The sequence below is a fragment of the Vicugna pacos genome, chromosome 14 (assembly GCF_048564905.1).
Source record: "Vicugna pacos chromosome 14, VicPac4, whole genome shotgun sequence".
NCBI classification, from domain to species: domain Eukaryota; kingdom Metazoa; phylum Chordata; class Mammalia; order Artiodactyla; family Camelidae; genus Vicugna; species Vicugna pacos.
In genome coordinates, this window is record NC_133000.1 from 35,819,801 (window position 1) to 35,830,380 (window position 10,580).

At 52.2% G+C, this 10,580-nt stretch overlaps 1 pseudogene; it reads right to left on the minus strand.

Annotated features, from left to right (window-relative positions):
- Positions 1-235: 235 nt before the first annotated feature.
- LOC116283228 (melanocortin-2 receptor accessory protein 2-like) lies at positions 236-4,144 on the minus strand (annotated as a pseudogene).
- Between the last annotated feature and the right edge of the window lie 6,436 nt (positions 4,145-10,580).

Here is a 10,580-nt window from a genome sequence, read left to right on the forward strand (position 1 = left end):
TTTATACTGCTCTGGGTGTCTCCCAGCCTCATCCAAATACGAAATCAGAAATTTGCAAAACAGCAGAGCTGGGATGGATCATCTACTCCAGACTCCTCACCTTACAGTTAAAAGGGTGGCAGCCCTGACAGGCAAGGCAACGTGCTAAAGGCAGAGCGTGGAAGTGGCAGCACCAGATGAAATGCACGGTGCTAACCCCCATTCAAGGACGCTGGCACTGAGTATGGGGCCAAGGTTTCCAACGAGGAGAATGAGACAGTGTAAATACTTTGTTCCCCTCAAAACCGCAAATGTTTTTTAAAGGCACAAAATCTCACCTTAACTAGCTCTCTTCTGAGGGGGCTCTCTTCTGCCTCTCTGTCTTTCTGTCTGTCTCCATTTCTCTCTCTCAGACACAAACACATACAATTCTGTGAAAGGGGACTTCCTGCCATACAAAGACAGAATTCACATCTTCAAGAAGACATTTGACAAAGCACGTTTCTCATTTCAAGTCTTTGTGTGAGGTCTGGTCAACTGGCTTATTTTCTAGAACAATCGGTGATTCCAAAATCAGGATATCATCTTCCCCAAAGGAAGAGTTCTGGTCCGTGTTGCTGAAGTTGGGGATGTCACATTTCATGAGGCTGTTCGGCTCCTCCTGTGGCCACCTGTTGCATCTAATGGCTTCCTGGAGCTGAATATCACTGTCAAGGGCTATGTTTGGGATACCAGGTTTGGCCTTCTCCAAGTGGCCCACTTCATTGACGTAGCAGTGAAAGAGGGACCTAGATTAGTCGTTGCTGTGCCAGATAACACCTTGGGCACCAGTGGTCTTCCAAAGTCTGACACAAAGCTGTTCAGTCTGAATCTCTTCTCAGGAGATTCTGCATTTTTATAAAGAAAACCAAAATAAAAGATTGCTCACACTCTACATCAGTGACCTGAAGAATCATACTTTTTGCCATCGACTGAGGGCAAATCCCTGCAAAGAGCATGCTGAGAAGCACTGGAAGTGAGAGACATCACTTCTGAACACATACAATTTAACCCAAGGCAAAAGTCTCAAGTGAGGGCCCTTGGACCATCCTGAAAAGACATTGCTCCCTGAGTATGCAACCTCAATATTCGTGCATCACACACCAGTGTTTCTCAGGTGGATCACTCTGATCATCTTCATCAGAATTAGTTAAAGTGCTTCTTAAAATGCAGAATTCTGGGGTGCAGACCCTCAGAGTCTCCAGAGGTAGGGACCGGTAGTCTGTATTTTCAGAGCCACCAAGATCACTAAATAAGCTCAGGTTTAGCACTGTGGTCTACATCGGGTCACCTAAGCATCGACAATGCCGTCTCACAGGGTGGGGGTGTTGCCATGTGTGTCAGGGTGCTGTCCTACCCACATCTCTCCCCTGATTCTCAGAACTGACAGTGCAGCCCCATTGGGCAAGAAATACTACCATTTCACAATTCATACTCAGGGTGCCCGACTGACAGATACAATCAGTGATACGACAGGGGACAAAACTCAGGTTCCTGACCCCTTGTTTCACTTACTGTGGGACAAATGTTCAATTCAAGGGTAATAAATCAGTGAATGAGTGAACAACATGACTCTCGTTAGTCCCACGAGTGCCTGGAAGAGCAAGCCTGGGCACACTGAGTACCGTAACAGCACATCTACTTAATTGTCATCCTCCCCAGATTTATGTAAAGGTTACTTCCACCCAGGCTGTGACTCCTGAAGGACAAGAATCATGTCTGAACACACTCTCAAATCCAGAACAGAACCTGAGAACAATTAGGCTGTGAAGTCTGTGTTTAGTGAGTGTGGAATCTCAGTGATTCCAGCTCTTACACCTTGTCTTCCCACCCCACCCCTCACGATATGGCCCTTATGACCAGTTCTCCAGGGGCTGGGGACACTGAACCCAATTACAGGACTGGAAGAATCTGATCATGTAAACCATCCCCCAGATTATCATCAAGAGTCATCTGCATTTCAGGGAACAGTAATCCCAGAAGCTTTGCAGTTCAGGCAGCTGGGGGATTTTTTTATCAGCTCTGTCTTCTACTGTGACTGCCTGGGTGACATCAGACAAGGAATTCTCAAAAGCCTGAGCTTTTCCTTTCAGGAATAATCTAATTAACAAATCTCATTGACCACTCAACAAATGTGATGTGCAGATCAATGATTTACACAGGAGTACAACATTCACTAGGTGGTGGATTTAGAATCAGAGAAACATCATTTGAGAAAGATTGACAGAATGTAGCTTTAATGCAAATTTAAGTATTCTTACCTTTCAGTAAATCATATTCTTCTCCTACTTATCACTTCACCCAAGTTTAAAGGATGTTTGAGAACAGGGATGAGTGTGCCAGCAATCTGTGACCCAATAACCTAAAATGTCACCTAGGAAAACGAGGGGAGTAACACATTTTTAAAAAGCATGGTGAGGATGGCAGGGACATCCCCCAACTCCAGACTAAGAAGCTCTGAGTAAAAGCTTTCCTGCCTGCCTGGGGCATCAGCTGATGTGAAAACCCACCCAGAAACCACACTGTCCAGGAGCTCTTCCATAACACACCCTACACATTCTCAGAATTAAGAATTGGGTCCAGTAACTCCTTCGCTGAAGAATAAAGACAAAAGAGAACAAGAGAGTTCTGCCCCTCCCCAGGGGAAAGCCCAGACCTTGGGCTGCATGTACTGCGCCCACCTCCCAGGAGAAGATTAAACTGGAGAAGGGCGTCCAGCGAAACTGTGTCAGCAAAGGTTGGGATGGGAACAAATTGACCAGCTGGCAAGGGACAGCCCCCTCCGTCGCTGCCTTGGCGGTTGCCTTCACCGCCTCAGCACATCCTGCCACTTCTGGTGGTTAATCTGTCAGGGAAACTGTGCTTTGCGAACTGGGGCATCAGAGGCAGCCCCCTGGCCAAGCTGCGGGGCTTGGGTGCAGGGCTAAACCACCAGCTCCCAAGCTCCCATACCCCCGCCAACACCCCGCCGCCCCCGCACCCTACCGCACCCCCGGGGCAATATGACCCAATGAAGGGTGACCTGGGAACGAAGGGCAGCAGAGGCCGCCCCCACGTCAGGCCTCCAGAGAGATGGGAGCTTATCCTCCAGCTCGCCAGGGGCAGCCCCCTCTCCTATTCACCCCCTGATCTCACCACTCCCACCTCCCAGGAGCAACCTGACTGGGTGTGGGGTGTCAGGCGAATCTTGGGCGGGAGAAGCCGTCCCCAGGCCAGGTCAGGGGAGAGGAGAAGAAGTGGCCCCATTAGGCGGGGCAGCCGGCCGTCGCAGCTGCCCCTGCCCCTCGACTGCATCGCACCAGCCTCCCAGGAGCAAGCTGACCTGGAGACGGGCATCGACTTCTTGAGCAGCAGAGGACGCCCCCAGGATTGGCCAAGGGGAAGAGGAGAGCAAATTGACAGGCTCTGCGCTGCAGGTCCTCTACCCCCGCCGTCGCCACCCCTGCACCTTGAAGGCACCGCCCAGGGCGCCCCTCCCCTAGCAGGCTGAATGGGACAGGTTTGTCTGGTGATCTGGGGCAGGAGAGGCCACTCCCACACCAGGCCATCGGGGAGACGGGAGCCAATCCACCAGCTCCCCAAGACAGCCCTTTACCCCCACAGCAGCCACCACTCTTGCCCACTGACCTCATGGTGGCCTCCTCTAGGGAGCAGGCTGACCTGGAGATGGACGTCCGGCCAACTTGGGGCAACAGGGACCGAACCCTGGGCAAACCATGGGGGAAATGGGAGCAAATGGACTGGCTCTATTAGGAATACCTGCCGCTGCTGCCACCAACCCCAACACACCACGCCCGCCTCCCGGGGTCAGGCCGACTAGCATACACGTGTCCCGTAACCCAGGGCAACAGAGACCGCCCCCAGGACAAGCTGCTGGGAAGATGGGAGCAAATGGGCCCGCTCCACCGCTGCAGGCCCCCGACCCCCGCCACCGCCGCACCATGACTACCCTGCCTCCCGCCCCCAGTTGGCTAAGTGGGAAAGGGGTGTCCCGGACCTGGCGCAACAGAGGCCGCCTGCAGGCCACGCGGCACAGACGTGGGAACTAATCCACAAGCTCCCCTGGGGCTGCCTACCTATCCCCGCAGCCACCACCTTACCAGCCCCCTGACCGCACCACACCCATGTCCCAGGAGCAAGCTCACCTGGAGTCAGACCTCAGGCAAATCTCTGGCGGCAGAGATCGCCCCCAGGTCAGGCCGCAGGGAGAGAAGAAATGGAGCGGCTTACTGGAACGGACCCTGTCCCCCTGCCGCCGCCGTCGCCTCCGCCTCCCAGAAGCAAGCTCACCTGAAGACCTGCGTCCCGCCTCTAGGGCAGCAGAAGCCGACCCTGGCTCCGCCGCGGTGGAGAGCGGAGCGAATTGACCGGCTTCTGCGCGCCAGCCCTCCTACCCCTGTCGGCCCCGCTCCTTAATGGCACCGCCCCCACTCCCCACTCAGCAAGCAGAGTGGTACAGGCGTGTCCGGCGACCTGGGGCAACAGAGGCCTCTCCCAGGCTTGGCAGCCTGGAGAAGGCAGCTATTCCACTAGTTCTCCAGGGGCAGCCCCGCTCCGCCCCCCTGCCGCTGCCCCGCCCCCGACCTAACCGCCCCACCTCCCAGGAGCAAGCTTGCCTGGAGTCCAAAATCTGGCGAATCTCTGGCAGCCAAGGACCCCCAGGCCAGGCTGCAGGGAAGAGAAGAAATCGACCGGCTTGCCCGGGCAGCCTCCCACCCACCGCCGCCGCCACCGCTGCCGCCGCCAACCCAAACCATTGCACCAGCCTCCCGGGGCCAGGCTGACTGCGAGGATGTGCACTTGCCTTCTGATCCTACCCAAGTGCCTGAGCACCTCCCTGCACCCCTACACTCCCTGCAATTCTGCACCCCTGCAACCCCGCATCCCCTGAACTTCCTGCGCCCTCCATAGCCCCTGCACCCCTGGCACCACTTACACTTTTGCACTGCCTACACTCCTGCATGTCCCACACACCACCTCTTGGGCCTGTGGCAGACTCTCTGCTGTTAGACCAATGCACCGGAACTCACATCTTTGCCAGTATATGATGCATCAGTGGATGTCTGGGGTTGGCTGCAGGTACATGTTCCCAGTCACTAGCCTGGGCCACTAGGGTGATCTTTGTGAGGTCATCCAGGATGGGCTCAGAGATGCTGTTTTCTGGGAAAAGAGGAGTTGAAACTGGTCTTGAGGGCAGAGCTGTGCTCACCAGGCCATCCACGCTTCATGTTTTACACAGGGCATGGGGAAGTGAAATGGATCCGGCCAAGTAAGACCTGCCTGCTGTGCGCCCACCTCAGTCCTGGGCTCTGAGGCAGACCGACTGGCTCCCACCCTCAGGGCCCAGTTTGGGCACCTGAATGGTCCCTTGGAGGCATCTCATTAGTTCTCAGGAAGAAGTCTGGCTGCTTCCACCCCATGGACCTCCCTCCCACTCTGCTGGCCTCGAGAAGGTTCCTTATTTGGGGAAAAAGGCAGCCCACCCCCTACCCCACCCCTCACCATGCTCTCACCCAGGCTGGTGCTTTCTCTGCCTGTCAGAGCCTGGAAAGCCATCCCTCTTCAGTTATGTTCCTTCTGAGATGGACTTGCTTCCACTAAATTCTAGGCGAGGATGCACCATGGAATGCACTGGGTAAGAGAACCAAAATAAATAATATCTTCTGTGAGATTTTGTTTCTCTACTGGGGCTGAGCTGTGTGTAGTTTGCTACAGCCATTGGTGTGAGAGGATAAAGCCACCTGTGTGTCCTTGTTTTCATCTCCCCACTGACTTTGGGTTTTCCCTAGACACTCCTGAGACATTTACTTCTTTTAGTTGTATACCTGTTATTTCACAGGGGCCCTACTGACATGGAGGTAAGCTGTTGGGGGAGTGGGACAGAGTAGGGCGTCTGCAGCCCTGTGATTAGTTCTCATTGAGCCTGTGACCTGAGCTGTGACCTCAAGTGTGTCTTTTTCCCCCCACCACAATTTTGGTGACACAGAAGGTATTTCCCTTCCCCCAGGTGGGTTAGGCTCTGGTAAAATAATTTCTCATTAAAAAAAATACAATCCCCCACAATGGAACAGAATGTTCTGGGTGTAATTCAATAGAGCTATTTTCTCCTTTCCTGGCAGGAAGGATGAAGGGTTTTTCTCTAATCTTCACTCTGAGAACAGGGCATGGTCCTGGAGGTAAAATGCATGAAAAAGAGCAGGGAGCCCCTCTGACTGGCCTCCTGGAGCTGTCACACTCAGACTTCCCCACACTGAGCCTCCTGATGGTCTCAGGGAGCTTTGAAATCGGCCTGCCTCAGCAGTTCTTACAGCAGCGGTTTCTGCCCTGGGAGCTGTGACTCTCCAAGCCTGCCCGGCTGCCTCTCTGGTTTGGGAGCATCTTTTTCCCTCAGTTTTCTGGTGGATCTAAGAAGAGCAGTGGGTTTGCAGCTCCCTCAGCTCTGGTGTTGTTTTCAGGACAGAAGGAGCAATTTCTGAGCCCCTCACAAGCTGGACCAGAGGCTGGAAACCTTCCCTCCTCTCCCTCCATGCAGACAATCAGTGGCTGTGGTTCTAGCCGAGTTTCTGAAGATGTGGATTTAAGCACACATATCCCAGCCCCCAAAGGAGCGGACAGTCCCATAAATCCCTACAACTTCCACTGGTAACTACGGAGCTGATGGGGACACGGGTTTCGGGGCTGCAGTGGCCTGACTGCATGACTTGTTCTGCGGACTATTTACATGATTGTTCTGGGCCTTGTCTGAAGTGGCTTGCTTACCACACCTGGGACATGGGAAATATAAAATAAGTACTAGGACCTCCACTTTTACTCCCTCCAGGGCCTTCCAACTTAAAAAGTAATAAGTGAACTCAGACGGCCTAGTCACAATGAGGTCTGACCAGCCTGGCTCTCCTGAGTGATGGGCACTGACTTGCACTTTAACTCGGAACAGTAGGGGAACTGCCTTCCTCTAACTGGGCTTCTCCCCACACCAGGCACACTCTCAGCTGAGATGGGGCCAACTCCCCCATTGAGGTGTGTGCTGGTGGCTTCAGTGTGACCTGGCCCTGCTGGGACATGAACCTGCAGTGAGTGAGGTGGAGGGTCAGGAGGAGGGGGTCCCTGCTGGGGCAGCAGGGTGCCCAGTAGCACCCTGCCCAGCCTGGTGTCTGGGGCTCCCCAACACCTCCTACAGCCCCCGGGTTGGCTCTGGTCAGGGCCACTCCACGCATTCTCCCAGTATCTTTTCATTAAGTTCCTTTTCTGCTTTTATCAGCCAGAGGTTGCTTCTGTTGCTTGTTCAGTGAAACAGTGCATCGGGAAACCAGATTATTTCTAAGATCAGTAAAATACCAACCTCGGTCAGCTCGCCAGGCAGACCGTGCAGCACAAATTCCCACACAGGGCTGTGCAAATGGCTTACGTGAAAGGTCCTCATCATCTGTCTTCAGAGATACAGAAGCTGGTCATTCAGGTAAAACCTCAGGGAGGGATTGAGAAATCCAAAGCTGGTTGGTTTCAAAGACTAACTGGTCAGACCAGACCCCTGAGCTGTGGTCAGAAGCCTGGCTCAATGTCACGCAGACTCAGTGCCCTAAGTGCCAGGTGGGGCCGATGCTGTTTCCTTTGCAGGCTCTAATTGGGGATTCACTGTAGCCCCTTACACACAGCAGGGAATCCAGCCCCCTTAGCCCCCATCCTGAGTGTTCCATGACACAAATCCTGGGAGTGTTTAATTTTCATCTTTGTTTAGGAGGACGATGGTGGGGCAAGAGGAGACATAAATTCACACTTATTGACACCAAGTCACACCCAGTACCTCCTCCTCGGAGAGCTATGTGCTCCCACAGTGGTGGCTGGGGGGCTGGGCAGAGCCCCATCCGCTGGTCACAGAGGGACTTGCTCCTCTGGCTGCAACTGATGGGTTGGACAACCAATCCAGAGGGGACAGAGCACCTTTCCCGGGAATTTGGAAGTGACGCACAGAAATCAAGTTCACTCATCTGGGGATTGGGAGGAGGGTGGAAATCAAATGAAATCAGAGCAGGAGAGAAAGTTACAAGTGAATGAGAGAGAGACACAGAGACTAAGCTTGTGAGAGCAAATAATGTGAAGGAAGGAAAACAATCAGGGGACAGAGGAATTCCAGCTCCTGTCTGTCTAGTCTGTACCAGCCCATCAATGACCCCGCAGGATGGTTAACATCATTCCAGTTGTGCAGATTAGGAAAAAGGCTGAAAGAGATGGAGGTTGGCTTCGGGTGCACATTTAATTTAAGTGCCGCTGGAACCCTCACTTCCCATTGCCTGAACACACCGTAATCCTCACTAGGACCCCTGCGGTCCCCTGACAGCCCAGAACCCTGATCAAAGGGTCCCTGCGGGAGTTGGAACTCTGAGTGTGGAGAGTTCCCTGCACGGAGATGCCATGCATCAGGCGGCTCCTGCTCACACCAGGTTAACGTCTCCCCAGCTGTGCAGTCTCCCAACCCGCTTCCCTCCCTGCCAGGCACCCCCATCCTTACCACCGAGTGTACTGCAGGAATTCAGGCAAAGGGATGCCCTAAGCAACACGAGCCCACCGGCTGTACAAACAGCAGAATCCCAGCCCCACTGGGCTCCATGGGGATAGTAGGTGTCCTCACCTTTCATGTATCTAAGGCAATCTGTTTCTTCAGCTGGAGGTTATAGAGAAAAATAATAGGTCCAAAACATCGTTCAGTGAGGAATTCCTCCAAGGACCTGATTTCAGAGTCTACAACCAGGTGTGCTGGCCTCTCCTACACCCGGACTTGGGATGAAGTGATCAGCACAACCCCCGGTGGCCCAGCTCCTTGGCTTGGCTACTCAGAGTGGGCTGGGGGAATGGGTAAGGCCAGGGCACTCAGGAAGAGCACAGAGGATCTGTCCTCACCCCTATGCACTTGAAAACCCTACGCCAAATCTCAAGGCATCGGACAGAGAGCAGCCACCACAATAAGGAGATGCTCCCATCTCTTCACTCACTCCTCTCTGTTCACTTACGTGCTGAGCTGGGTCACAGGACATGACATACAGGATGGCCAATGGAACAGGCTTGGTCCTCTGCCCTGGACCCTGTTCAATCTGATGGAAGAAAGATTACTCATAAATGGTTTCTCAAAAGGATACATAGACAGAAGACAAACGGCAGAGTGAATCAAATTTTAAAATATATATGAAGATCCCCCAGTCTCCCCGCCTAAGTTTAACAGCATAAAGCAAAAACATCTTGCCTTTGATCACCAAGGAAGTGGTCACCCCCTCTCAGGAGGAAAGGAGAGTTATTCTTTGAGCAGGACACAGAAGTGCCCCATCAGATTGGACCCAGACCTCTGCATTCATTCAGCAAATGTGTATAAGTTCCTACTACATATGGGAATCTAGTAACTAGACCCGTTCCCAAGGCTCTTGGGCTTATTAGTCAACAAAATAGACACGAGTCCCCATTACTGGAGGCTCAGAGTTTTAGCAGAGGGAACAGGCAGCATGCTGGAGGTAGCAAGAGCTTGGGAAAAAAAAGAGTAATATGAGCAAACTCAGGTGATGGCAGTGGGGTGGGAGGCAGGCAGGAGGGAATAAGGCAATCCTGGCAGATCACACGGAGTAATGAACTTGAAGCAGAATAGATCCAGAGGAAGAAGGAAGAGCCGGAGACAGAGGCCCCCAGAGTGAGGGGGAGAGTGTGGGCGGAGAGGCAGAGCACGCCGGGTCCTAGAAGCCTTTGTGACAACTTTGGCTCCTAAGGAAATGGTGACCATTTAAGTGAGTTTTGACGGGATGAGTGATGTAGTCCAATTTATGCTTTTGTTTTGTCCTTTTTGGGGGGGAGGGTAATTTATTTATTTTAATGAAGGTGCTGGGGTTTGAACCCAGGATCTCATGCATGCTAAGCATGCGCTCTACCACTGAGCTACTCACTCCCTCAATGTATGCTTTTATAGGCTCCCTTTGACTCTGTGTGGATGAGAGATTGTAGAAAGCAAAGATGGAAGAAGGAGGCTATTTGGTGTTCAGGAAGGGGCTGAAGGTGGCTCCTAGGAGGGCAGGGATCAGGGAGTAGGTGGTTAATGAAGACAGAGTAGCCAGAATTTTCTAACAAGCTGGATTTGCTGTGTGTATGTGTAAGAGAAAGAGAGAGAAAGAACATGGTTCCAACATCTGGACATGGACAATGGGAGGTATGTCCTCTCCATCCACAGGGGATGGGACAAGATGGGGCTGAGCAGGTGGAAAGTGGCTGGAATCACCTCAGTTCTTCAGTGTCATGGTTAAGGGGTCTATTAGATATTGCCACAGAAATGCCTAATAGGTAGAGAAGTCTCATTTTTTTTCTTTCTTTTAACATTAAAAAATATAATTTAACTTTATTAATTGTATTATGTGAATGAATTTGGAATTTTATTTCATGCCAAGGTATATGTTATATATATCCAAATGGAAATATATCAGAAAAGGGGAGAAATGAGGGCTTTCACATAAACAGACTGTCCATAACGTAGGTAATATTTCAATAAAACCAGTCTTCAGTTCAAAAACCTCATCTCGGTGTTACATAAAAAT